At 43.2% G+C, this 24,897-nt stretch overlaps 1 non-coding gene and 56 pseudogenes across 1 annotated transcript; all 57 read left to right on the plus strand.

Annotated features, from left to right (window-relative positions):
* LOC124016697 overlaps positions 1–103 on the plus strand; it is a 109-nt pseudogene extending 6 nt beyond the window's left edge.
* Positions 104–403: 300 nt separating this feature from the next.
* On the plus strand, positions 404–512 carry LOC124016679 (annotated as a pseudogene).
* A 242-nt stretch (positions 513–754) lies between these two features.
* LOC124016675 lies at positions 755–873 on the plus strand (annotated as a pseudogene).
* Positions 874–1,133: 260 nt separating this feature from the next.
* On the plus strand, positions 1,134–1,242 carry LOC124016699 (annotated as a pseudogene).
* Positions 1,243–1,542: 300 nt separating this feature from the next.
* On the plus strand, positions 1,543–1,651 carry LOC124016747 (annotated as a pseudogene).
* Positions 1,652–1,893: 242 nt separating this feature from the next.
* LOC124016686 lies at positions 1,894–2,012 on the plus strand (annotated as a pseudogene).
* Positions 2,013–2,272: 260 nt separating this feature from the next.
* On the plus strand, positions 2,273–2,381 carry LOC124016685 (annotated as a pseudogene).
* A 242-nt stretch (positions 2,382–2,623) lies between these two features.
* On the plus strand, positions 2,624–2,732 carry LOC124016725 (annotated as a pseudogene).
* Positions 2,733–2,974: 242 nt separating this feature from the next.
* LOC124016757 lies at positions 2,975–3,093 on the plus strand (annotated as a pseudogene).
* Positions 3,094–3,353: 260 nt separating this feature from the next.
* LOC124016740 lies at positions 3,354–3,462 on the plus strand (annotated as a pseudogene).
* A 242-nt stretch (positions 3,463–3,704) lies between these two features.
* LOC124016700 lies at positions 3,705–3,813 on the plus strand (annotated as a pseudogene).
* Positions 3,814–4,113: 300 nt separating this feature from the next.
* LOC124016702 lies at positions 4,114–4,222 on the plus strand (annotated as a pseudogene).
* A 242-nt stretch (positions 4,223–4,464) lies between these two features.
* On the plus strand, positions 4,465–4,583 carry LOC124016698 (annotated as a pseudogene).
* A 260-nt stretch (positions 4,584–4,843) lies between these two features.
* Positions 4,844–4,952, plus strand: LOC124016687 (annotated as a pseudogene).
* A 242-nt stretch (positions 4,953–5,194) lies between these two features.
* Positions 5,195–5,303, plus strand: LOC124016726 (annotated as a pseudogene).
* Positions 5,304–5,545: 242 nt separating this feature from the next.
* LOC124016758 lies at positions 5,546–5,664 on the plus strand (annotated as a pseudogene).
* A 260-nt stretch (positions 5,665–5,924) lies between these two features.
* On the plus strand, positions 5,925–6,033 carry LOC124016748 (annotated as a pseudogene).
* A 242-nt stretch (positions 6,034–6,275) lies between these two features.
* Positions 6,276–6,394, plus strand: LOC124016710 (annotated as a pseudogene).
* Positions 6,395–6,654: 260 nt separating this feature from the next.
* On the plus strand, positions 6,655–6,763 carry LOC124016683 (annotated as a pseudogene).
* Positions 6,764–7,384: 621 nt separating this feature from the next.
* Positions 7,385–7,493, plus strand: LOC124016676 (annotated as a pseudogene).
* Positions 7,494–8,114: 621 nt separating this feature from the next.
* LOC124016727 lies at positions 8,115–8,223 on the plus strand (annotated as a pseudogene).
* Positions 8,224–8,465: 242 nt separating this feature from the next.
* On the plus strand, positions 8,466–8,584 carry LOC124016669 (annotated as a pseudogene).
* Positions 8,585–8,844: 260 nt separating this feature from the next.
* On the plus strand, positions 8,845–8,953 carry LOC124016716 (annotated as a pseudogene).
* A 242-nt stretch (positions 8,954–9,195) lies between these two features.
* LOC124016711 lies at positions 9,196–9,314 on the plus strand (annotated as a pseudogene).
* A 260-nt stretch (positions 9,315–9,574) lies between these two features.
* On the plus strand, positions 9,575–9,683 carry LOC124016728 (annotated as a pseudogene).
* Positions 9,684–9,925: 242 nt separating this feature from the next.
* On the plus strand, positions 9,926–10,034 carry LOC124016682 (annotated as a pseudogene).
* Positions 10,035–10,276: 242 nt separating this feature from the next.
* LOC124016730 lies at positions 10,277–10,385 on the plus strand (annotated as a pseudogene).
* Positions 10,386–10,685: 300 nt separating this feature from the next.
* LOC124016691 lies at positions 10,686–10,794 on the plus strand (annotated as a pseudogene).
* Positions 10,795–11,036: 242 nt separating this feature from the next.
* Positions 11,037–11,148, plus strand: LOC124016707 (annotated as a pseudogene).
* A 242-nt stretch (positions 11,149–11,390) lies between these two features.
* LOC124016731 lies at positions 11,391–11,499 on the plus strand (annotated as a pseudogene).
* Positions 11,500–11,799: 300 nt separating this feature from the next.
* Positions 11,800–11,908, plus strand: LOC124016692 (annotated as a pseudogene).
* Positions 11,909–12,150: 242 nt separating this feature from the next.
* Positions 12,151–12,259, plus strand: LOC124016732 (annotated as a pseudogene).
* Positions 12,260–12,501: 242 nt separating this feature from the next.
* LOC124016733 lies at positions 12,502–12,610 on the plus strand (annotated as a pseudogene).
* A 242-nt stretch (positions 12,611–12,852) lies between these two features.
* LOC124016670 lies at positions 12,853–12,971 on the plus strand (annotated as a pseudogene).
* A 260-nt stretch (positions 12,972–13,231) lies between these two features.
* Positions 13,232–13,340, plus strand: LOC124016734 (annotated as a pseudogene).
* Positions 13,341–13,582: 242 nt separating this feature from the next.
* LOC124016735 lies at positions 13,583–13,691 on the plus strand (annotated as a pseudogene).
* A 242-nt stretch (positions 13,692–13,933) lies between these two features.
* On the plus strand, positions 13,934–14,052 carry LOC124016704 (annotated as a pseudogene).
* A 260-nt stretch (positions 14,053–14,312) lies between these two features.
* On the plus strand, positions 14,313–14,421 carry LOC124016684 (annotated as a pseudogene).
* Positions 14,422–14,663: 242 nt separating this feature from the next.
* LOC124016681 lies at positions 14,664–14,782 on the plus strand (annotated as a pseudogene).
* A 260-nt stretch (positions 14,783–15,042) lies between these two features.
* LOC124016718 lies at positions 15,043–15,151 on the plus strand (annotated as a pseudogene).
* Positions 15,152–15,451: 300 nt separating this feature from the next.
* On the plus strand, positions 15,452–15,560 carry LOC124016749 (annotated as a pseudogene).
* A 242-nt stretch (positions 15,561–15,802) lies between these two features.
* Positions 15,803–15,921, plus strand: LOC124016712 (annotated as a pseudogene).
* Positions 15,922–16,181: 260 nt separating this feature from the next.
* Positions 16,182–16,290, plus strand: LOC124016688 (annotated as a pseudogene).
* A 242-nt stretch (positions 16,291–16,532) lies between these two features.
* LOC124016671 lies at positions 16,533–16,651 on the plus strand (annotated as a pseudogene).
* A 260-nt stretch (positions 16,652–16,911) lies between these two features.
* On the plus strand, positions 16,912–17,020 carry LOC124016736 (annotated as a pseudogene).
* Positions 17,021–17,262: 242 nt separating this feature from the next.
* LOC124016672 lies at positions 17,263–17,381 on the plus strand (annotated as a pseudogene).
* A 260-nt stretch (positions 17,382–17,641) lies between these two features.
* LOC124016750 lies at positions 17,642–17,750 on the plus strand (annotated as a pseudogene).
* Positions 17,751–17,992: 242 nt separating this feature from the next.
* On the plus strand, positions 17,993–18,111 carry LOC124016713 (annotated as a pseudogene).
* A 260-nt stretch (positions 18,112–18,371) lies between these two features.
* LOC124016677 lies at positions 18,372–18,480 on the plus strand (annotated as a pseudogene).
* A 300-nt stretch (positions 18,481–18,780) lies between these two features.
* LOC124016693 lies at positions 18,781–18,889 on the plus strand (annotated as a pseudogene).
* Positions 18,890–19,131: 242 nt separating this feature from the next.
* On the plus strand, positions 19,132–19,250 carry LOC124016714 (annotated as a pseudogene).
* Positions 19,251–19,510: 260 nt separating this feature from the next.
* Positions 19,511–19,619, plus strand: LOC124016737 (annotated as a pseudogene).
* A 300-nt stretch (positions 19,620–19,919) lies between these two features.
* LOC124016708 lies at positions 19,920–20,028 on the plus strand (annotated as a pseudogene).
* A 242-nt stretch (positions 20,029–20,270) lies between these two features.
* Positions 20,271–20,389, plus strand: LOC124016668. Its single transcript, XR_006835423.1, has one exon. It is a non-coding gene; the product is annotated as a 5S ribosomal RNA (ribosomal RNA).
* Positions 20,390–20,631: 242 nt separating this feature from the next.
* On the plus strand, positions 20,632–20,750 carry LOC124016673 (annotated as a pseudogene).
* A 260-nt stretch (positions 20,751–21,010) lies between these two features.
* Positions 21,011–21,118, plus strand: LOC124016701 (annotated as a pseudogene).
* Positions 21,119–21,360: 242 nt separating this feature from the next.
* LOC124016715 lies at positions 21,361–21,479 on the plus strand (annotated as a pseudogene).
* The last annotated feature ends 3,418 nt before the right edge of the window (positions 21,480–24,897 follow it).

The following is a 24,897-nucleotide window of genomic DNA, read 5'->3' on the forward strand; positions in this document are numbered from 1 at the left end:
GACCACACCGGCCTGAGTACGCCTGATCTCGGAAGCTAAGCAGGGTCGGGCCTGGTTAGTACTTGGATGGGAGAACGCCTGGGAATACCAGGTGCTGTAAGCTTTTTGTCAACTCTTTGTCTGTTTCTTCCTACAAGGCTGAAATATGTGCCCTCGCTTTGAAGTAAGTCGCTCTGGATAAGAGCGTCTGCTAAATGACTTAAATGTAAATGTAAATGTAAATAAGTAAGCAAGATTAGTTTGTATTTCAACCAACAATCTGTGCTACAAATTATGGCTGCAGTATATGCAATCTATTCCACTTTTTGAGTGAAACAATGATGCTTATCTACATGGTGAAAATGCAACAGCTGTTAATCACACTCACTTTGACTTTATATAGTGCACCAAGAGATATTTTCTCGCTTATGGCCACACCGGCCTGAGTACGCCTGATCTCGGAAGCTAAGCAGGGTCGGGCCTGGTTACTACTTGGATGGGAGACCGCCCGGGAATACCAGGTGCTGTAAGCTTTTTGTCAACTCTTTGTCCGTTTCTTCCCACAATGCTGAAATATGTGCCCTCGCTTTGAAATAAGTAAGCAAGGTAAGTTTGTATTTCATCCAACAATCTGTGCTACAAATTATGGCTGCAGTATATGCAATTTCTTCCACTTTTTGAGGGACACAAAGATGCTTATCTAAATGGTGAAAATGCAACAGCTGTTAATCAGACTCACTTTGACTTTATATAGTGCACCAAGAGATAGTTTCTCGCTTACGACCACACCGGCCTGAGTACGCCTGATCTCGTCTGATCTCGGAAACTAAGCAGGATCGGGCCCGGTTAGTACTTGGATGGGAGACCGCCTGGGAATGCCAGGTGCTGTATGCTTTTTGTCACTGCCTTGTGAAATTTAAACTCTTTGTCCGTTTCTTCCCACAAGGCTGAAATATGTGCCCTCACTTTGAAATAATTAAGCAAGATAAGTTTGTATTTCATCCAACAATCTGTGCTACAAATTATAGCTGCAGTATATGCAATTTCTTCCACTTTTTGAGTGACACAAAGATGCTTATCTAAATGGTGAAAATGCAACAGCTGTTAATCAGACTCACTTTGACTTTATATAGTGCACCAAGAGATAGTTTCTCGCTTACGACCACACCGGCCTGAGTACGCCTGATCTCGGAAGCTAAGCAGGGTCGGGCCTGGTTAGTACTTGGATGGGAGAACGCCTGGGAATACCAGGTGCTGTAAGCTTTTTGTCAACTCTTTGTCTGTTTCTTCCTACAAGGCTGAAATATGTGCCCTCGCTTTGAAGTAAGTCACTCTGGATAAGAGCGTCTGCTAAATGACTTAAATGTAAATGTAAATGTAAATAAGTAAGCAAGATTAGTTTGTATTTCAACCAACAATCTGTGCTACAAATTATGGCTGCAGTATATGCAATCTATTCCACTATTTGAGTGAAACAAAGATGCTTATCTACATGGTGAAAATGCAACAGCTGTTAATCACACTCACTTTGACTTTATATAGTGCACCAAGAGATATTTTCTCGCTTACGGCCACACCGGCCTGAGTACGCCTGATCTCGGAAGCTAAGCAGGGTCGGGCCTGGTTACTACTTGGATGGGAGACCGCCCGGGAATACCAGGTGCTGTAAGCTTTTTGTCAACTCTTTGTCTGTTTCTTCCCACAATGCTGAAATATGTGCCCTCGCTTTGAAATAAGTAAGCAAGGTAAGTTTGTATTTCATCCAACAATCTGTGCTACAAATTATGGCTGCAGTATATGCAATTTCTTCCACTTTTTGAGTGACACAAAGATGCTTATCTAAATGGTGAAAATGCAACAGCTGTTAATCAGACTCACTTTGACTTTATATAGTGCACCAAGAGATAGTTTCTTGCTTACGACCACACCGGCCTGAGTACGCCTGATCTCGTCTGATCTCGGAAACTAAGCAGGATCGGGCCCGGTTAGTACTTGGATGGGAGACCGCCTGGGAATGCCAGGTGCTGTATGCTTCTTGTCACTGCCTTGTGAAATTTAAACTCTTTGTCCGTTTCTTCCCACAAGGCTGAAATATGTGCCCTCGCTTTGAAATAAGTAAGCAAGATAAGTTTGTATTTCATCCAACAATCTGTGCTACAAATTATGGCTGCAGTATATGCAATTTCTTCCACTTTTTGAGTGACACAAAGATGCTTATCTAAATGGTGAAAATGCAACAGCTGTTAATCAGACTCACTTTGACTTTATATAGTGCACCAAGAGATAGTTTCTCGCTTACGACCACACCGGCCTGAGTACGCCTGATCTCGGAAGCTAAGCAGGGTCGGGCCTGGTTAGTACTTGGATGGGAGACCGCCTGGGAATACCACGTGCTGTAAGCTTTTTGTCAACTCTTTGTCCGTTTCTTCCTACAAGGCTGAAATATGTGCCCTCGCTTTGAAATAAGTAAGCAAGATTAGTTTGTATTTTATCCAACAATCTGTGCTTCAAATTATGGCTGCAGTATATGCAATTTCTTCCACTTTTTGAGTGCAACAAAGATGCTTATCTAAATGGTGAAAATGCAACAGCTGTTAATCAGACTCACTTTGACTTTATATAGTGCACCAAGAGATAGTTTCTCGCTTACGACCACACCGGCCTGAGTACGCCTGATCTCGGAAGCTAAGCAGGGTCGGGCCTGGTTAGTACTTGGATGGGAGACCGCCTGGGAATACCAGGTGCTGTAAGCTTTTTGTCAACTCTTTGTCCGTTTCTTCCTACAAGGCTGAAATATGTGCCCTCGCTTTGAAATAAGTAAGCAAGATTAGTTTGTATTTCATCCAACAATCTGTGCTACAAATTATGGCTGCATTATATGCAATTTCTTCCACTTTTTGAGTGACACAAAGATGCTTATCTAAATGGTGAAAATGCAACAGCTGTTAATCAGACTCACTTTGACTTTATATAGTGCACCAAGAGATAGTTTCTCGCTTACGACCACACCGGCCTGAGTACGCCTGATCTCGTCTGATCTCGGAAACTAAGCAGGATCGAGCCTGGTTAGTACTTGGATGGGAGACCGCCTGGGAATGCCAGATGCTGTATGCTTTTTGTCACTGCCTTGTGAAATTTCAACTCTTTGTCCGTTTCTTCCCAGAAGGCTGAAATATGTGCCCTCGCTTTGAAATAAGTAAGCAAGGTAAGTTTGTATTTCATCCAACAATATGTGCTACAAATTATGGCTGCAGTATATGCAATTTCTTCCACTTTTTGAGTGACACAAAGATGCTTATCTACATGGTGAAAATGCAACAGCTGTTAATCACACTCACTTTGACTTTATATAGTGCACCAAGAGATATTTTCTCGCTTACGGCCACACCGGCCTGAGTACGCCTGATCTCGGAAGCTAAGCAGGGTCGGGCCTGGTTACTACTTGGATGGGAGACCGCCTGGGAATACCAGGTGCTGTAAGCTTTTTGTCAACTCTTTGTCCGTTTCTTCCTACAAGGCTGAAATATGTGCCCTCGCTTTGAAATAATTAAGCAAGATAAGTTTGTATTTCATCCAACAATCTGTGCTACAAATTATAGCTGCAGTATATGCAATTTCTTCCACTTTTTGAGTGACACAAAGATGCTTATCTAAATGGTGAAAATGCAACAGCTGTTAATCAGACTCACTTTGACTTTATATAGTGCACCAAGAGATAGTTTCTCGCTTACGACCACACCGGCCTGAGTACGCCTGATCTCGGAAGCTAAGCAGGGTCGGGCCTGGTTAGTACTTGGATGGGAGAACGCCTGGGAATACCAGGTGCTGTAAGCTTTTTGTCAACTCTTTGTCTGTTTCTTCCTACAAGGCTGAAATATGTGCCCTCGCTTTGAAGTAAGTCACTCTGGATAAGAGCGTCTGCTAAATGACTTAAATGTAAATGTAAATGTAAATAAGTAAGCAAGATTAGTTTGTATTTCAACCAACAATCTGTGCTACAAATTATGGCTGCAGTATATGCAATCTATTCCACTATTTGAGTGAAACAAAGATGCTTATCTACATGGTGAAAATGCAACAGCTGTTAATCACACTCACTTTGACTTTATATAGTGCACCAAGAGATATTTTCTCGCTTACGGCCACACCGGCCTGAGTACGCCTGATCTCGGAAGCTAAGCAGGGTCGGGCCTGGTTACTACTTGGATGGGAGACCGCCCGGAAATACCAGGTGCTGTAAGCTTTTTGTCAACTCTTTGTCTGTTTCTTCCCACAATGCTGAAATATGTGCCCTCGCTTTGAAATAAGTAAGCAAGGTAAGTTTGTATTTCATCCAACAATCTGTGCTACAAATTATGGCTGCAGTATATGCAATTTCTTCCACTTTTTGAGTGACACAAAGATGCTTATCTAAATGGTGAAAATGCAACAGCTGTTAATCAGACTCACTTTGACTTTATATAGTGCACCAAGAGATAGTTTCTTGCTTACGACCACACCGGCCTGAGTACGCCTGATCTCGTCTGATCTCGGAAACTAAGCAGGATCGGGCCCGGTTAGTACTTGGATGGGAGACCGCCTGGGAATGCCAGGTGCTGTATGCTTCTTGTCACTGCCTTGTGAAATTTAAACTCTTTGTCCGTTTCTTCCCACAAGGCTGAAATATGTGCCCTCGCTTTGAAATAAGTAAGCAAGATAAGTTTGTATTTCATCCAACAATCTGTGCTACAAATTATGGCTGCAGTATATGCAATTTCTTCCACTTTTTGAGTGACACAAAGATGCTTATCTAAATGGTGAAAATGCAACAGCTGTTAATCAGACTCACTTTGACTTTATATAGTGCACCAAGAGATAGTTTCTCGCTTACGACCACACCGGCCTGAGTACGCCTGATCTCGGAAGCTAAGCAGGGTCGGGCCTGGTTAGTACTTGGATGGGAGACCGCCTGGGAATACCACGTGCTGTAAGCTTTTTGTCAACTCTTTGTCCGTTTCTTCCTACAAGGCTGAAATATGTGCCCTCGCTTTGAAATAAGTAAGCAAGATTAGTTTGTATTTTATCCAACAATCTGTGCTTCAAATTATGGCTGCAGTATATGCAATTTCTTCCACTTTTTGAGTGCAACAAAGATGCTTATCTAAATGGTGAAAATGCAACAGCTGTTAATCAGACTCACTTTGACTTTATATAGTGCACCAAGAGATAGTTTCTCGCTTACGACCACACCGGCCTGAGTACGCCTGATCTCGGAAGCTAAGCAGGGTCGGGCCTGGTTAGTACTTGGATGGGAGACCGCCTGGGAATACCAGGTGCTGTAAGCTTTTTGTCAACTCTTTGTCCGTTTCTTCCTACAAGGCTGAAATATGTGCCCTCGCTTTGAAATAAGTAAGCAAGATTAGTTTGTATTTCATCCAACAATCTGTGCTACAAATTATGGCTGCATTATATGCAATTTCTTCCACTTTTTGAGTGACACAAAGATGCTTATCTAAATGGTGAAAATGCAACAGCTGTTAATCAGACTCACTTTGACTTTATATAGTGCACCAAGAGATAGTTTCTCGCTTACGACCACACCGGCCTGAGTACGCCTGATCTCGTCTGATCTCGGAAACTAAGCAGGATCGAGCCTGGTTAGTACTTGGATGGGAGACCGCCTGGGAATGCCAGATGCTGTATGCTTTTTGTCACTGCCTTGTGAAATTTCAACTCTTTGTCCGTTTCTTCCCAGAAGGCTGAAATATGTGCCCTCGCTTTGAAATAAGTAAGCAAGGTAAGTTTGTATTTCATCCAACAATATGTGCTACAAATTATGGCTGCAGTATATGCAATTTCTTCCACTTTTTGAGTGACACAAAGATGCTTATCTACATGGTGAAAATGCAACAGCTGTTAATCACACTCACTTTGACTTTATATAGTGCACCAAGAGATATTTTCTCGCTTACGGCCACACCGGCCTGAGTACGCCTGATCTCGGAAGCTAAGCAGGGTCGGGCCTGGTTACTACTTGGATGGGAGACCGCCCGGGAATACCAGGTGCTGTAAGCTTTTTGTCAACTCTTTGTCCGTTTCTTCCCACAATGCTGAAATATGTGCCCTCGCTTTGAAATAAGTAAGCAAGGTAAGTTTGTATTTCATCCAACAATCTGTGCTACAAATTATGGCTGCAGTATATGCAATTTCTTCCACTTTTTGAGTGACACAAAGATGCTTATCTAAATGGTGAAAATGCAACAGCTGTTAATCAGACTCACTTTGACTTTATATAGTGCACCAAGAGATAGTTTCTCGCTTACGACCACACCGGCCTGAGTACGCCTGATCTCGTCTGATCTCGGAAACTAAGCAGGATCGGGCCCGGTTAGTACTTGGATGGGAGACCGCCTGGGAATGCCAGGTGCTGTATGCTTTTTGTCACTGCCTTGTGAAATTTCAACTCTTTGTCCGTTTCTTCCCACAAGGCTGAAATATGTGCCCTCGCTTTGAAATAAGTAAGCAAGGTAAGTTTGTATTTCATCCAACAATATGTGCTACAAATTATGGCTGCAGTATATGCAATTTCTTCCACTTTTTGAGTGACACAAAGATGCTTATCTAAATGGTGAAAATGCAACAGCTGTTAATCAGACTCACTTTGACTTTATATAGTGCACCAAGAGATAGTTTCTCGCTTACGACCACACCGGCCTGAGTACGCCTGATCTCGGAAGCTAAGCAGGGTCGGGCCTGGTTAGTACTTGGATGAGAGACCGCCTGGGAATACCAGGTGCTGTAAGCTTTTTGTCAGCTCTTTGTCCGTTTCTTCCTACAAGGCTGAAATATGTGCCCTCGCTTTGAAATAAGTAAGCAAGATTAGTTTGTATTTCATCCAACAATCTGTGCTACCAATTATGGATGCATTATATGCAATTTCTTCCACTTTTTGAGTGACACAAAGATGCTTATCTAAATGGTGAAAATGCAACAGCTGTTAATCAGACTCACTTTGACTTTATATAGTGCACCAAGAGATAGTTTCTCGCTTAAGACCACACCGGCCTGAGTACGCCTGATCTCGTCTGATCTCGGAAACTAAGCAGGATCGAGCCTGGTTAGTACTTGGATGGGAGACCACCTGGGAATGCGAGATGCTGTATGCTTTTTGTCACTGCCTTGTGAAATTTCAACTCTTTGTCCGTTTCTTCCCACAAGGCTGAAATATGTGCCCTCGCTTTGAAATAAGTAAGCAAGGTAAGTTTGTATTTCATCCAACAATATGTGCTACAAATTATGGCTGCAGTATATGCAATTTCTTCCACTTTTTGAGTGACACAAAGATGCTTATCTAAATGATGAAAATGCAACAGCTGGTAATCAGACTCACTTTGACTTTATATAGTGCACCAAGAGGTAGTTTCTCACTTACGACCACACCGGCCTGAGTACGCCTGATCTCGGAAGCTAAGCAGGGTCGGGCCTGGTTAGTACTTGGATGGGAGACCGCCTGGGAATACCAGGTGCTGTAAGCTTTTTGTCAACTCTTTGTCCGTTTCTTCCTACAAGGCTGAAATATGTGCCCTCGCTTTGAAATAAGTAAGCAAGATTAGTTTGTATTTCATCCAACAATCTGTGCTACCAATTATGGCTGCATTATATGCAATTTCTTCCACTTTTTGAGTGACACAAAGATGCTTATCTAAATGGTGAAAATGCAACAGCTGTTAATCAGACTCACTTTGACTTTATATAGTGCACCAAGAGATAGTTTCTCGCTTAAGACCACACCGGCCTGAGTACGCCTGATCTCGTCTGATCTCGGAAACTAAGCAGGATCGAGCCTGGTTAGTACTTGGATGGGAGACCACCTGGGAATGCGAGATGCTGTATGCTTTTTGTCACTGCCTTGTGAAATTTCAACTCTTTGTCCGTTTCTTCCCACAAGGCTGAAATATGTGCCCTCGCTTTGAAATAAGTAAGCAAGGTAAGTTTGTATTTCATCCAACAATATGTGCTACAAATTATGGCTGCAGTATATGCAATTTCTTCCACTTTTTGAGTGACACAAAGATGCTTATCTAAATGGTGAAAATGCAACAGCTGTTAATCAGACTCACTTTGACTTTATATAGTGCACCAAGAGATAGTTTCTCGCTTACGACCACACCGGCCTGAGTACGCCTGATCTCGGAAGCTAAGCAGGGTCGGGCCTGGTTAGTACTTGGATGGGAGACCGCCTGGGAATACCAGGTGCTGTAAGCTTTTTGTCAACTCTTTGTCCGTTTCTTCCTACAAGGCTGAAATATGTGCCCTCGCTTTGAAATAAGTAAGCAAGATTAGTTTGTATTTCATCCAACAATCTGTGCTACAAATTATGGCTGCATTATATGCAATTTCTTCCACTTTTTGAGTGACACAAAGATGCTTATCTAAATGGTGAAAATGCAACAGCTGTTAATCAGACTCACTTTGACTTTATATAGTGCACCAAGAGATAGTTTCTCGCTTACGACCACACCGGCCTGAGTACGCCTGATCTCGTCTGATCTCGGAAACTAAGCAGGATCGAGCCTGGTTAGTACTTGGATGGGAGACCGCCTGGGAATGCCAGATGCTGTATGCTTTTTGTCACTGCCTTGTGAAATTTCAACTCTTTGTCCGTTTCTTCCCAGAAGGCTGAAATATGTGCCCTCGCTTTGAAATAAGTAAGCAAGGTAAGTTTGTATTTCATCCAACAATATGTGCTACAAATTATGGCTGCAGTATATGCAATTTCTTCCACTTTTTGAGTGACACCAAGATGCTTATCTACATGGTGAAAATGCAACAGCTGTTAATCACACTCACTTTGACTTTATATAGTGCACCAAGAGATATTTTCTCGCTTACGGCCACACCGCCCTGAGTACGCCTGATCTCGGAAGCTAAGCAGGGTCGGGCCTGGTTACTACTTGGATGGGAGACCGCCCGGGAATACCAGGTGCTGTAAGCTTTTTGTCAACTCTTTGTCCGTTTCTTCCCACAATGCTGAAATATGTGCCCTCGCTTTGAAATAAGTAAGCAAGGTAAGTTTGTATTTCATCCAACAATCTGTGCTACAAATTATGGCTGCAGTATATGCAATTTCTTCCACTTTTTGAGTGACACAAAGATGCTTATCTAAATGGTGAAAATGCAACAGCTGTTAATCAGACTCACTTTGACTTTATATAGTGCACCAAGAGATAGTTTCTTGCTTACGACCACACCGGCCTGAGTACGCCTGATCTCGTCTGATCTCGGAAACTAAGCAGGATCGGGCCCGGTTAGTACTTGGATGGGAGACCGCCTGGGAATGCCAGGTGCTGTATGCTTTTTGTCACTGCCTTGTGAAATTTAAACTCTTTGTCCGTTTCTTCCCACAAGGCTGAAATATGTGCCCTCGCTTTGAAATAAGTAAGCAAGATAAGTTTGTATTTCATCCAACAATCTGTGCTACAAATTATGGCTGCAGTATATGCAATTTCTTCCACTTTTTGAGTGACACAAAGATGCTTATCTAAATGGTGAAAATGCAGCAGCTGTTAATCAGACTCACTTTGACTTTATATAGTGCACCAAGAGATAGTTTCTCGCTTACGACCACACCGGCCTGAGTACGCCTGATCTCGGAAGCTAAGCAGGGTCGGGCCTGGTTAGTACTTGGATGGGAGACCGCCTGGGAATACCAGGTGCTGTAAGCTTTTTGTCAACTCTTTGTCCGTTTCTTCCTACAAGGCTGAAATATGTGCCCTCGCTTTGAAATAAGTAAGCAAGATTAGTTTGTATTTCATCCAACAATCTGTGCTACAAATTATGGCTGCATTATATGCAATTTCTTCCACTTTTTGTGTGACACAAAGATGCTTATCTAAATGGTGAAAATGCAACAGCTGTTAATCAGACTCACTTTGACTTTATATAGTGCACCAAGAGATAGTTTCTCGCTTACGACCACACCGGCCTGAGTACGCCTGATCTCGGAAGCTAAGCAGGGTTGGGCCTGGTTAGTACTTGGATGGGAGACCGCCTGGGAATACCACGTGCTGTAAGCTTTTTGTCAACTCTTTGTCCGTTTCTTCCTACAAGGCTGAAATATGTGCCCTCGCTTTGAAATAAGTAAGCAAGATTAGTTTGTATTTTATCCAACAATCTGTGCTTCAAATTATGGCTGCAGTATATGCAATTTCTTCCACTTTTTGAGTGCAACAAAGATGCTTATCTAAATGGTGAAAATGCAACAGCTGTTAATCAGACTCACTTTGACTTTATATAGTGCACCAAGAGATAGTTTCTCGCTTACGACCACACCGGCCTGAGTACGCCTGATCTCGGAAGCTAAGCAGGGTCGGGCCTGGTTAGTACTTGGATGGGAGACCGCCTGGGAATACCAGGTGCTGTAAGCTTTTTGTCAACTCTTTGTCCGTTTCTTCCTACAAGGCTGAAATATGTGCCCTCGCTTTGAAGTAAGTCGCTCTGGATAAGAGCGTCTGCTAAATGACTTAAATGTAAATGTAAATGTAAATAAGTAAGCAAGATTAGTTTGTATTTCAACCAACAATCTGTGCTACAAATTATGGCTGCAGTATATGCAATCTATTCCACTTTTTGAGTGAAACAAAGATGCTTATCTACATGGTGAAAATGCAACAGCTGTTAATCACACTCACTTTGACTTTATATAGTGCACCAAGAGATATTTTCTCGCTTACGACCACACCGGCCTGAGTACGCCTGATCTCGGAAGCTAAGCAGGGTCGGGCCTGGTTACTACTTGGATGGGAGACCGCCCGGGAATACCAGGTGCTGTAAGCTTTTTGTCAACTCTTTGTCCGTTTCTTCCCACAATGCTGAAATATGTGCCCTCGCTTTGAAATAAGTAAGCAAGGTAAGTTTGTATTTCATCCAACAATCTGTGCTACAAATTATGGCTGCAGTATATGCAATTTCTTCCACTTTTTGAGTGACACAAAGATGCTTATCTAAATGGTAAAAATGGAACAGCTGTTAATCAGACTCACTTTGACTTTATATAGTGCACCAAGAGATAGTTTCTCGCTTACGACCACACCGGCCTGAGTACGCCTGATCTCGGAAGCTAAGCAGGGTCGGGCCTGGTTAGTAGTACTTGGATGGGAGACCGCCTGGGAATACCAGGTGCTGTAAGCTTTTTGTCAACTCTTTGTCCGTTTCTTCCTACAAGGCTGAAATATGTGCCCTCGCTTTGAAATAAGTAAGCAAGATTAGTTTGTATTTCATCCAACAATCTGTGCTACAAATTATGGCTGCATTATATGCAATTTCTTCCACTTTTTGAGTGACACAAAGATGCTTATCTAAATGGTAAAAATGGAACAGCTGTTAATCAGACTCACTTTGACTTTATATAGTGCACCAAGAGATAGTTTCTCGCTTACGACCACACCGGCCTGAGTACGCCTGATCTCGGAAGCTAAGCAGGGTCGGGCCTGGTTAGTACTTGGATGGGAGACCGCCTGGGAATACCAGGTGCTGTAAGCTTTTTGTCAACTCTTTGTCCGTTTCTTCCTACAAGGCTGAAATATGTGCCCTCGCTTTGAAGTAAGTCGCTCTGGATAAGAGCGTCTGCTAAATGACTTAAATGTAAATGTAAATGTAAATAAGTAAGCAAGATTAGTTTGTATTTCAACCAACAATCTGTGCTACAAATTATGGCTGCAGTATATGCAATCTATTCCACTTTTTGAGTGAAACAAAGATGCTTATCTACATGGTGAAAATGCAACAGCTGTTAATCACACTCACTTTGACTTTATATAGTGCACCAAGAGATATTTTCTCGCTTACGACCACACCGGCCTGAGTACGCCTGATCTCGGAAGCTAAGCAGGGTCGGGCCTGGTTACTACTTGGATGGGAGACCGCCCGGGAATACCAGGTGCTGTAAGCTTTTTGTCAACTCTTTGTCCGTTTCTTCCCACAATGCTGAAATATGTGCCCTCGCTTTGAAATAAGTAAGCAAGGTAAGTTTGTATTTCATCCAACAATCTGTGCTACAAATTATGGCTGCAGTATATGCAATTTCTTCCACTTTTTGAGTGACACAAAGATGCTTATCTAAATGGTAAAAATGGAACAGCTGTTAATCAGACTCACTTTGACTTTATATAGTGCACCAAGAGATAGTTTCTCGCTTACGACCACACCGGCCTGAGTACGCCTGATCTCGGAAGCTAAGCAGGGTCGGGCCTGGTTAGTACTTGGATGGGAGACCGCCTGGGAATACCAGGTGCTGTAAGCTTTTTGTCAACTCTTTGTCCGTTTCTTCCTACAAGGCTGAAATATGTGCCCTCGCTTTGAAATAAGTAAGCAAGATTAGTTTGTATTTCATCCAACAATCTGTGCTACAAATTATGGCTGCATTATATGCAATTTCTTCCACTTTTTGAGTGACACAAAGATGCTTATCTAAATGGTAAAAATGGAACAGCTGTTAATCAGACTCACTTTGACTTAATATAGTGCACGAAGAGATAGTTTCTCGCTTACGACCACACCGGCCTGAGTACGCCTGATCTCGGAAGCTAAGCAGGGTCGGGCCTGGTTAGTACTTGGATGGGAGACCGCCTGGGAATACCAGGTGCTGTAAGCTTTTTGTCAACTCTTTGTCCGTTTCTTCCTACAAGGCTGAAATATGTGCCCTCGCTTTGAAATAAGTAAGCAAGATTAGTTTGTATTTCATCCAACAATCTGTGCTACAAATTATGGCTGCATTATATGCAATTTCTTCCACTTTTTGAGTGACACAAAGATGCTTATCTAAATGGTGAAAATGCAGCAGCTGTTAATCAGACTCACTTTGACTTTATATAGTGCACCAAGAGATAGTTTCTCGCTTACGACCACACCGGCCTGAGTACGCCTGATCTCGTCTGATCTCGGAAACTAAGCAGGATCGAGCCTGGTTAGTACTTGGATGGGAGACCGCCTGGGAATGCCAGATGCTGTATGCTTTTTGTCACTGCCTTGTGAAATTTCAACTCTTTGTCTGTTTCTTCCCACAAGGCTGAAATATGTGCCCTCGCTTTGAAATAAGTAAGCAAGGTAAGTTTGTATTTCATCCAACAATCTGTGCTACAAATTATGGCTGCAGTATATGCAATTTCTTCCACTTTTTGAGTGACACAAAGATGCTTATCTAAATGGTAAAAATGGAACAGCTGTTAATCAGACTCACTTTGACTTTATATAGTGCACCAAGAGATAGTTTCTCGCTTACGACCACACCGGCCTGAGTACGCCTGATCTCGGAAGCTAAGCAGGGTCGGGCCTGGTTAGTACTTGGATGGGAGACCGCCTGGGAATACCAGGTGCTGTAAGCTTTTTGTCAACTCTTTGTCCGTTTCTTCCTACAAGGCTGAAATATGTGCCCTCGCTTTGAAATAAGTAAGCAAGATTAGTTTGTATTTCATCCAACAATCTGTGCTACAAATTATGGCTGCATTATATGCAATTTCTTCCACTTTTTGAGTGACACAAAGATGCTTATCTAAATGGTAAAAATGGAACAGCTGTTAATCAGACTCACTTTGACTTTATATAGTGCACCAAGAGATAGTTTCTCGCTTACGACCACACCGGCCTGAGTACGCCTGATCTCGGAAGCTAAGCAGGGTCGGGCCTGGTTAGTACTTGGATGGGAGACCGCCTGGGAATACCAGGTGCTGTAAGCTTTTTGTCAGCTCTTTGTCCGTTTCTTCCTACAAGGCTGAAATATGTGCCCTCGCTTTGAAATAAGTAAGCAAGATTAGTTTGTATTTCATCCAACAATCTGTGCTACAAATTATGGCTGCAGTATATGCAATTTCTTCCACTTTTTGAGTGACACAAAGATGCTTATCTAAATGATGAAAATGCAACAGCTGGTAATCAGACTCACTTTGACTTTATATAGTGCACCAAGAGGTAGTTTCTCACTTATGACCACACCGGCCTGAGTACGCCTGATCTCGTCTGATCTCGGAAACTAAGCAGGATCGAGCCTGGTTAGTACTTGGATGGGAGACCACCTGGGAATGCCAGATGCTGTATGCTTTTTGTCACTGCCTTGTGAAATTTCAACTCTTTGTCCGTTTCTTCCCACAAGGCTGAAATATGTGCCCTCGCTTTGAAATAAGTAAGCAAGGTAAGTTTGTATTTCATCCAACAATATGTGCTACAAATTATGGCTGCAGTATATGCAATTTCTTCCACTTTTTGAGTGACACAAAGATGCTTATCTAAATGGTGAAAATGCATCAGCTGTTAATCAGACTCACTTTGACTTTATATAGTGCACCAAGAGATAGTTTCTCGCTTACGACCACACCGGCCTGAGTACGCCTGATCTCGGAAGCTAAGCAGGGTCGGGCCTGGTTAGTACTTGGATGAGAGACCGCCTGGGAATACCAGGTGCTGTAAGCTTTTTGTCAGCTCTTTGTCCGTTTCTTCCTACAAGGCTGAAATATGTGCCCTCGCTTTGAAATAAGTAAGCAAGATTAGTTTGTATTTCATCCAACAATCTGTGCTACCAATTATGGCTGCATTATATGCAATTTCTTCCACTTTTTGAGTGACACAAAGATGCTTATCTAAATGGTGAAAATGCAACAGCTGTTAATCAGACTGACTTTGACTTTATATAGTGCACCAAGAGATAGTTTCTCGCTTATGACCACACCGGCCTGAGTACGCCTGATCTCGTCTGATCTCGGAAACTAAGCAGGATCGAGCCTGGTTAGTACTTGGATGGGAGACCACCTGGGAATGCCAGATGCTGTATGCTTTTTGTCACTGCCTTGTGAAATTTCAACTCTTTGTCCGTTTCTTCCCACAAGGCTGAAATATGTGCCCTCGCTTTGAAATAAGTAAGCAAGGTAAGTTTGTATTTCATCCAACAATATGTGCTACAAATTATGGCTGCAGTATATGCAATTTCTTCCACTTTTTGAGTGACACAAAGATGCTTATCTAAATGGTGAAAATGCAACAGCTGTTAATCAGACTCACTTTGACTTTATATAGTGCACCAAGAGATAGTTTCTCGCTTACGACCACACCGGCCTGAGTACACCTGATCTCGGAAGCTAAGCAGGGTCGGGCCTGGTTAGTACTTGGATGGGAGACCGCCTGGGAATACCAGGTGCTGTAAGCTTTTTGTCAACTCTTTGTCCGTTTCTTCCTACAAGGCTGAAATATGTGCCCTCGCTTTGAAGTAAGTTGCTCTGGATAAGAGCGTCTGCTAAATGACTTAAATGTAAATGTAAATGTAAATAAGTAAGCAAGATTAGTTTGTATTTCAACCAACAATCTGTGCTACAAATTATGGCTGCAGTATATGCAATCTATTCCACTATTTGAGTGAAACAAAGATGCTTATCTACATGGTGAAAATGCAACAGCTGTTAATCACACTCACTTTGACTTTATATAGTGCACCAAGAGATATTTTCTCGCTTACGGCCACACCGGCCTGAGTACGCCTGATCTCGGAAGCTAAGCAGGGTCGGGCCTGGTTACTACTTGGATGGGAGACCGCCCGGGAATACCAGGTGCTGTAAGCTTTTTGTCAACTCTTTGTCCGTTTCTTCCCACAATGCTGAAATATGTGCCCTCGCTTTGAAATAAGTAAGCAAGGTAAGTTTGTATTTCATCCAACAATCTGTGCTACAAATTATGGCTGCAGTATATGCAATTTCTTCCACTTTTTGAGTGACACAAAGATGCTTATCTAAATGGTGAAAATGCAACAGCTGTTAATCAGACTCACTTTGACTTTATATAGTGCACCAAGAGATAGTTTCTTGCTTACGACCACACCGGCCTGAGTACGCCTGATCTCGTCTGATCTCGGAAACTAAGCAGGATCGGGCCCGGTTAGTACTTGGATGGGAGACCGCCTGGGAATGCCAGGTGCTGTATGCTTTTTGTCACTGCCTTGTGAAATTTAAACTCTTTGTCCGTTTCTTCCCACAAGGCTGAAATATGTGCCCTCGCTTTGAAATAAGTAAGCAAGGTAAGTTTGTATTTCATCCAACAATATGTGCTACAAATTATGGCTGCAGTATATGCAATTTCTTCCACTTTTTGAGTGACACAAAGATGCTTATCTAAATGGTGAAAATGCAACAGCTGTTAATCAGACTCACTTTGACTTTATATAGTGCACCAAGAGATAGTTTCTCGCTTACGACCACACCGGCCTGAGTACGCCTGATCTCGGAAGCTAAGCAGGGTCGGGCCTGGTTAGTACTTGGATGGGAGACCGCCTGGGAATACCACGTGCTGTAAGCTTTTTGTCAACTCTTTGTCAGTTTCTTCCTACAAGGCTGAAATATGTGCCCTCGCTTTGAAATAAGTAAGCAAGATTAGTTTGTATTTTATCCAACAATCTGTGCTTCAAATTATGGCTGCAGTATATGCAATTTCTTCCACTTTTTGAGTGACACAAAGATGCTTATCTAAATGGTGAAAATGCAACAGCTGTTAATCAGACTCACTTTGACTTTATATAGTGCACCAAGAGATAGTTTCTCGCTTACGACCACACCGGCCTGAGTACGCCTGATCTCGTCTGATCTCGGAAACTAAGCAGGATCGAGCCTGGTTAGTACTTGGATGGGAGACCGCCTGGGAATGCCAGATGCTGTATGCTTTTTGTCACTGCCTTGTGAAATTTCAACTCTTTGTCCGTTTCTTCCCACAAGGCTGAAATATGTGCCCTCGCTTTGAAATAAGTAAGCAAGGTAAGTTTGTATTTCATCCAACAATATGTGCTACAAATTATGGCTGCAGTATATGCAATTTCTTCCACTTTTTGAGTGACACAAAGATGCTTATCTAAATGGTGAAAATGCAACAGCTGTTAATCAGACTCACTTTGACTTTATATAGTGCACCAAGAGATAGTTTCTCGCTTACGACCACACCGGCCTGAGTACGCCTGATCTCGGAAGCTAAGCAGGGTCGGGCCTGGTTAGTACTTGGATGGGAGACCGCCTGGGAATACCAGGTGCTGTAAGCTTTTTGTCAACTCTTTGTCCGTTTCTTCCTACAAGGCTGAAATATGTGCCCTCGCTTTGAAATAAGTAAGCAAGATTAGTTTGTATTTCATCCAACAATCTGTGCTACAAATTATGGCTGCATTATATGCAATTTCTTCCACTTTTTGAGTGACACAAAGATGCTTATCTAAATGGTGAAAATGCAACAGCTGTTAATCAGACTCACTTTGACTTTATATAGTGCACCAAGAGATAGTTTCTCGCTTACGACCACACCGGCCTGAGTACGCCTGATCTCGTCTGATCTCGGAAACTAAGCAGGATCGAGCCTGGTTAGTACTTGGATGGGAGACCGCCTGGGAATGCCAGATGCTGTATGCTTTTTGTCACTGCCTTGTGAAATTTCAACTCTTTGTCCGTTTCTTCCCAGAAGGCTGAAATATGTGCCCTCGCTTTGAAATAAGTAAGCAAGGTAAGTTTGTATTTCATCCAACAATATGTGCTACAAATTATGGCTGCAGTATATGCAATTTCTTCCACTTTTTGAGTGACACAAAGATGCTTATCTACATGGTGAAAATGCAACAGCTGTTAATCACACTCACTTTGACTTTATATAGTGCACCAAGAGATATTTTCTCGCTTACGGCCACACCGGCCTGAGTACGCCTGATCTCGGAAGCTAAGCAGGGTCGGGCCTGGTTACTACTTGGATGGGAGACCGCCCGGGAATACCAGGTGCTGTAAGCTTTTTGTCAACTCTTTGTCCATTTCTTCCCACAATGCTGAAATATGTGCCCTCGCTTTGAAATAAGTAAGCAAGGTAAGTTTGTATTTCATCCAACAATCTGTGCTACAAATTATGGCTGCAGTATATGCAATTTCTTCCACTTTTTGAGTGACACAAAGATGCTTATCTAAATGGTGAAAATGCAACAGCTGTTAATCAGACTCACTTTGACTTTATATAGTGCACCAAGAGATAGTTTCTTGCTTACGACCACACCGGCCTGAGTACGCCTGATCTCGTCTGATCTCGGAAACTAAGCAGGATCGGGCCCGGTTAGTACTTGGATGGGAGACCGCCTGGGAATGCCAGGTGCTGTATGCTTTTTGTCACTGCCTTGTGAAATTTCAACTCTTTGTCCGTTTCTTCCCACAAGGCTGAAATATGTGCCCTCGCTTTGAAATAAGTAAGCAAGATAAGTTTGTATTTCATCCAACAATCTGTGCTACAAATTATGGGTGCAGTATATGCAATTTCTTCCACTTTTTGAGTGACACAAAGTTGCTTATCTAAATGGTGAAAATGCAACAGCTGTTAATCAGACTCACTTTGACTTTATATAGTGCACCAAGAGATAGTTTCTCGCGTACGACCACACCGGCCTGAGTACGCCTGATCTCGGAAGCTAAGCAGGGTCGGGCCTGGTTAGTACTTGGATGGGAGACCGCCTGGGAATACCAGGTGCTGTAAGCTTTTTGTCAACTCTTTGTCCGTTTCTTCCTACAAGGCTGAAATATGTGCCCTCGCTTTGAAGTAAGTCGCTCTGGATAAGAGCGTCTGCTAAATGACTTAAATGTAAATGTAAATGTAAATAAGTAAGCAAGATTAGTTTGTATTTCAACCAACAATCTGTGCTACAAATTATGGCTGCAGTATATGCAATCTATTCCACTTTTTGAGTGAAACAAAGATGCTTATCTACATGGTGAAAATGCAACAGCTGTTAATCACACTCACTTTGACTTTATATAGTGCACCAAGAGATATTTTCTCGCTTACGACCACACCGGCCTGAGTACGCCTGATCTCGGAAGCTAAGCAGGGTCGGGCCTGGTTACTACTTGGATGGGAGACCGCCCGGGAATACCAGGTGCTGTAAGCTTTTTGTCAACTCTTTGTCCGTTTCTTCCCACAATGCTGAAATATGTGCCCTCGCTTTGAAATAAGTAAGCAAGGTAAGTTTGTATTTCATCCAACAATCTGTGCTACAAATTATGGCTGCAGTATATGCAATTTCTTCCACTTTTTGAGTGACACAAAGATGCTTATCTAAATGGTAAAAATGGAACAGCTGTTAATCAGACTCACTTTGACTTTATATAGTGCACCAAGAGATAGTTTCTCGCTTACGACCACACCGGCCTGAGTACGCCTGATCTCGTCTGATCTCGGAAACTAAGCAGGATCGGGCCCGGTTAGTACTTGGATGGGAGACCGCCTGGGAATGCCAGGTGCTGTATGCTTTTTGTCACTGCCTTGTGAAATTTCAACTCTTTGTCCGTTTCTTCCCAGAAGGCTGAAATATGTGCCCTCGCTTTGAAATAAGTAAGCAAGGTAAGTTTGTATTTCATCCAACAATATGTGCTACAAATTATGGCTGCAGTATATGCAATTTCTTCCACTTTTTGAGTGACACAAAGATGCTTATCTAAATGGTGAAAATGCAACAGCTGTTAATCAGACTCACTTTGACTTTATATAGTGCACCAAGAGATAGTTTCTCGCTTACGACCACACCGGCCTGAGTACGCCTGATCTCGGAAGCTAAGCAGGGTCGGGCCTGGTTAGTACTTGGATGGGAGACCGCCTGGGAATACCAGGTGCTGTAAGCTTTTTGTCAACTCTTTGTCCGTTTCTTCCTACAAGGCTGAAATATGTGCCCTCGCTTTGAAGTAAGTCGCTCTGGATAAGAGCGTCTGCTAAATGACTTAAATGTAAATGTAAATGTAAATAAGTAAGCAAGATTAGTTTGTATTTCAACCAACAATCTGTGCTACAAATTATGGCTGCAGTATATGCAATCTATTCCACTTTTTGAGTGAAACAAAGATGCTTATCTACATGGTGAAAATGCAACAGCTGTTAATCACACTCACTTTGACTTTATATAGTGCACCAAGAGATATTTTCTCGCTTACGACCACACCGGCCTGAGTACGCCTGATCTCGGAAGCTAAGCAGGGTCGGGCCTGGTTACTACTTGGATGGGAGACCGCCCGGGAATACCAGGTGCTGTAAGTTTTTTGTCAACTCTTTGTCCGTTTCTTCCCACAATGCTGAAATATGTGCCCTCGCTTTGAAATAAGTAAGCAAGGTAAGTTTGTATTTCATCCAACAATCTGTGCTACAAATTATGGCTGCAGTATATGCAATTTCTTCCACTTTTTGAGTGACACAAAGATGCTTATCTAAATGGTAAAAATGGAACAGCTGTTAATCAGACTCACTTTGACTTTATATAGTGCACCAAGAGGTAGTTTCTCACTTACGACCACACCGGCCTGAGTACGCCTGATCTCGTCTGATCTCGGAAGCTAAGCAGGGTCGGGCCTGGTTAGTACTTGGATGGGAGACCGCCTGGGAATACCAGGTGCTGTAAGCTTTTTGTCAACTCTTTGTCCGTTTCTTCCCACAAGGCTGAAATATGTGCCCTCGCTTTGAAATAAGTAAGCAAGATTAGTTTGTATTTCATCCAACAATCTGTGCTACAAATTATGGCTGCAGTATATGCAATTTCTTCCACTTTTTGAGTGACACAAAGATGCTTATCTAAATGATGAAAATGCAACAGCTGGTAATCAGACTCACTTTGACTTTATATAGTGCACCAAGAGGTAGTTTCTCGCTTACGACCACACCGGCCTGAGTACGCCTGATCTCGTCTGATCTCGGAAACTAAGCAGGATCGAGCCTGGTTAGTACTTGGATGGGAGACCGCCTGGGAATGCCAGATGCTGTATGCTTTTTGTCACTGCCTTGTGAAATTTCAACTCTTTGTCCGTTTCTTCCCAGAAGGCTGAAATATGTGCCCTCGCTTTGAAATAAGTAAGCAAGGTAAGTTTGTATTTCATCCAACAATATGTGCTACAAATTATGGCTGCAGTATATGCAATTTCTTCCACTTTTTGAGTGACACCAAGATGCTTATCTACATGGTGAAAATGCAACAGCTGTTAATCACACTCACTTTGACTTTATATAGTGCACCAAGAGATATTTTCTCGCTTACGGCCACACCGCCCTGAGTACGCCTGATCTCGGAAGCTAAGCAGGGTCGGGCCTGGTTACTACTTGGATGGGAGACCGCCCGGGAATACCAGTGCTGTAAGCTTTTTGTCAACTCTTTGTCCGTTTCTTCCCACAATGCTGAAATATGTGCCCTCGCTTTGAAATAAGTAAGCAAGGTAAGTTTGTATTTCATCCAACAATCTGTGCTACAAATTATGGCTGCAGTATATGCAATTTCTTCCACTTTTTGAGTGACACAAAGATGCTTATCTAAATGGTGAAAATGCAACAGCTGTTAATCAGACTCACTTTGACTTTATATAGTGCACCAAGAGATAGTTTCTTGCTTACGACCACACCGGCCTGAGTACGCCTGATCTCGTCTGATCTCGGAAACTAAGCAGGATCGGGCCCGGTTAGTACTTGGATGGGAGACCGCCTGGGAATGCCAGGTGCTGTATGCTTTTTGTCACTGCCTTGTGAAATTTAAACTCTTTGTCCGTTTCTTCCCACAAGGCTGAAATATGTGCCCTCGCTTTGAAATAAGTAAGCAAGATAAGTTTGTATTTCATCCAACAATCTGTGCTACAAATTATGGCTGCAGTATATGCAATTTATTCGACTTTTTGAGTGACACAAAGATGCTTATCTAAATGGTGAAAATGCAACAGCTGTTAATCAGACTCACTTTGACTTTATATAGTGCACCAAGAGATAGTTACTCGCTTACGACCACACCGGCCTGAATACGCCTGATCTCGGAAGCTAAGCAGGGTCGGGCCTGGTTAGTACTTGGATGGGAGACCGCCTGGCAATACCTGTAATTGTTGCCCATCACGGGAGAGGGTATGAGACTAAATTTGGGACCTCTAGCCCTTCGGGAAACATTTTTAATCCTTTTTTGAAAATTACAGAACTTGGTCGAAAAAATGAGTCGGCACCTGGTAACCCAAAAATATAATTACGGTTCTATATGCACTTACCAGTGTTCCAGATATTCATGCCCACTTTGTGAGCACCCTACTACGGCTCTCTATCCATGGGGGGGCCGTCTTGAGTGCTTTATGGACGGTTTAAAATATTCTGATGGATGCGAATTGTGATATACATGCAACTGGTGACTGAAAATAGGCAACCCCCAAAAAATATATGGTTCTAAATACATTTACCTGGACTCTTAATATTAATGCCCACTATGGAGCCCCACTACTCGGGAAAATTCACTGGAGGGCGCCAAAGGTACATTTATAGAGGATTCTAAAATAGTTGTGAAAATTTACTAAGTCCAAACTTTTCAAAAATAACACTATGTTTCATGTGCAACTGGTGAAAATAGGCACCTGGTAACCCAAAATGAAATAAATTTTTAATAATTTTAATGCATAATGACACAAATACAAGCGTGAATTTCAAACAAATATGCTTTATTTAATCAGTTAATCATGGATTGATTTGTCCCTCAATCAGTGTCCGGGCCCGGTTGGCATTTTTGGGCAAATTATGGTACCGGTAGTGCCGTGCCTGCGTTTCCAGAGAGTGACACATATGGTCAGCAACAGTTCCCCGGTCTGTAACTGAGCCTTGGTTAAAGTTCAATGTGGCAACACTGCGTCGAATTGTACCGAAGGTCACTTTACTTCCAATGCCAAACTCTGCAAAGATTTGCCCCACATACTCACACAGATTAGCATAGGGTTGACCACAGGATGTGAAAAAGAACAGTTCTGTGTCTGAGGTCATTCCACTCAGATGAGGCCTGATTTGATGGAATCGTTGAAGCCAAGTGTATTCCTCCTGACATAGAACAATTCTGCACTCCCCGAAACTATAGTTTGTTTTGTGGGTCGCAACGCACATCTGATATCACCCACCTTCCGGGGTTACTTCAGTGAAATCACTCTCACTAAACATGGTGACTGGGGATCGTCGAGTGCCATTAAATATGGCCAACCGGGTGGACATGAGAGCTGCAAACCTACGCCTGTCAGAGCACGTGGCACGTTCCTCCAGCCTACTTAGAACTGAAGGAATGGCTTGATTGCTTAGCTCAACAAAGCGTTTTAACTCCGCAGCGCTGAGCACCTCGTCCCTGCAGTGTTGGCGGAATTTTGCCCTATGTGTTGCCTGGCTCTGCCCCGAGTCCCTGTCCATCTTTGCCAAGCAGGGTAACATATTTCGAATTCCAACGACCTTAGCTTGCATACCATTTGGCCGGAACTGAATAAGATAATTCAGGAAACCTCGAACATCGGCTCGGTACATTTTTAACGTGGATGGTGCCAAACCACGGTCGTCACATTGACCATACCACTCAGACACACGTCTGTAGTTATCCAGAAAACACAGTCATTCATCGGCCTTGCCCTTTGACATAATGCGGAGGAATTGCCGTACTCGGGAAATACATGTGCGCCTATTGTCAATTAGTTAAACTGAAGGGTGTATACCCATAATATAGGGTAAGGGTTAGGGTTAGCATTACTCCAAACCTCAATTCTGGATGGCATCCCGCCGTCTTCATCACTGTCGCTCTCCGTGGAAGTCGCCACGACGCAGTCTTGCTCCCTCGGTTCCGAGCACAGTTCACTACCAACCTGACTGGTTGGCTGCACCGCCGCCGAAGAACCTGCCGTCTCATCCCCCTCGTCCACCAGCTGCTGCTCACCCTCGTCCACCAGCTGCTGCTCACCCTCGTCCACCAGCTGCTGCTCCACGGACAACTCACTTTCAAAACACTGCAAAATCACAGGGTCCTCCGGCCGCGCTTCAACACCGTTGTCAGGCTGCATATACTGCCCTGATTCGGGCTGCTGTCTCTCAGTCGAAAAACCGGCTAAATTGCATAGCATTCGTCCATTCCATAGTACCGGACTTAAGTGCATGTATAGGCTTGAAATGTCGGTCTAGCCGCACGATATTCTGTTTACAACAAAGCCCACAGTCGCGTCTTGGTCTGCTGCTCATAGCTTCTCTCTCCTGCCTTCCTCCGTGTCTCTTTGTTTGCTCCACCAAACAACCTAACCCTAACCCTAACCCCTAAACCCTAACCCTAACCCTAACCCCTAAGCCTAACTTTTTTTAATGGTGAACCTGATCAATCGAAATAACATCTGAATTGTTGAAAACCCCGATAAGCAGTGGTGTGATTTTGTTGTCTGTGCCCAGGAAGATGTGCTTGTGCAAGCAACTGCATCTTAACCCGGAGGTCATAGGAGTGATCAGAGAGAAGACTTCCGTTACTTCAACATGTACATGCAAAAGTACACTATATATGCAAAAGTTTGTGGAAACCCTTTCAAATGAGTGGATTCGACAATTTCAGCCACACCGTTGCTGACAGGTACATAAAATCAAGCACACAGCCACGCAATCTCCATAGAAAAACATTGGCAGTAGAATGCCTTACAGAAGAGCTCAGTGACCTTCAAGGTGGCACCGTCATGGGATGCCACCTTTCCAATAGGTCAGTTCATCAAATTTCTACCCTACCAGAGCTGCCCCGGTCAACTGTAAGTGCTGTTATTATAATGTGGAAATGTTTAGCAGCAACAACGACTCAGCCGCAAAGTGGTAGGCCATACAAGCTCATAGAATGGGACCTCTGAAGTGCGTCCAAAAATGTCTGTCCTCGGTTGCAACACTCACTACCGAGTTCCAAACTGCCTCTGGAGGCAACGACAGCACAAGAACCGTTCGTCAGAAGCTTCATGAAATGGGTTTCCACGGCCGAATGGGTTTCCATCCGCACACAAGCCTAAGATCACCATGCGTTATGCCAAGCGCCAGGTGGAGTGATGTACGCTTGCCACCATTGGCACCAGTGGAAACGCGTTCTCTGGGGTGATGAATCACGCTTCACCATCTGGCAGTCCGACGGACTAA

The sequence above is a fragment of the Oncorhynchus gorbuscha genome, linkage group LGY (assembly GCF_021184085.1).
Source record: "Oncorhynchus gorbuscha isolate QuinsamMale2020 ecotype Even-year linkage group LGY, OgorEven_v1.0, whole genome shotgun sequence".
Taxonomy (NCBI): Eukaryota; Metazoa; Chordata; class Actinopteri; order Salmoniformes; family Salmonidae; genus Oncorhynchus; species Oncorhynchus gorbuscha.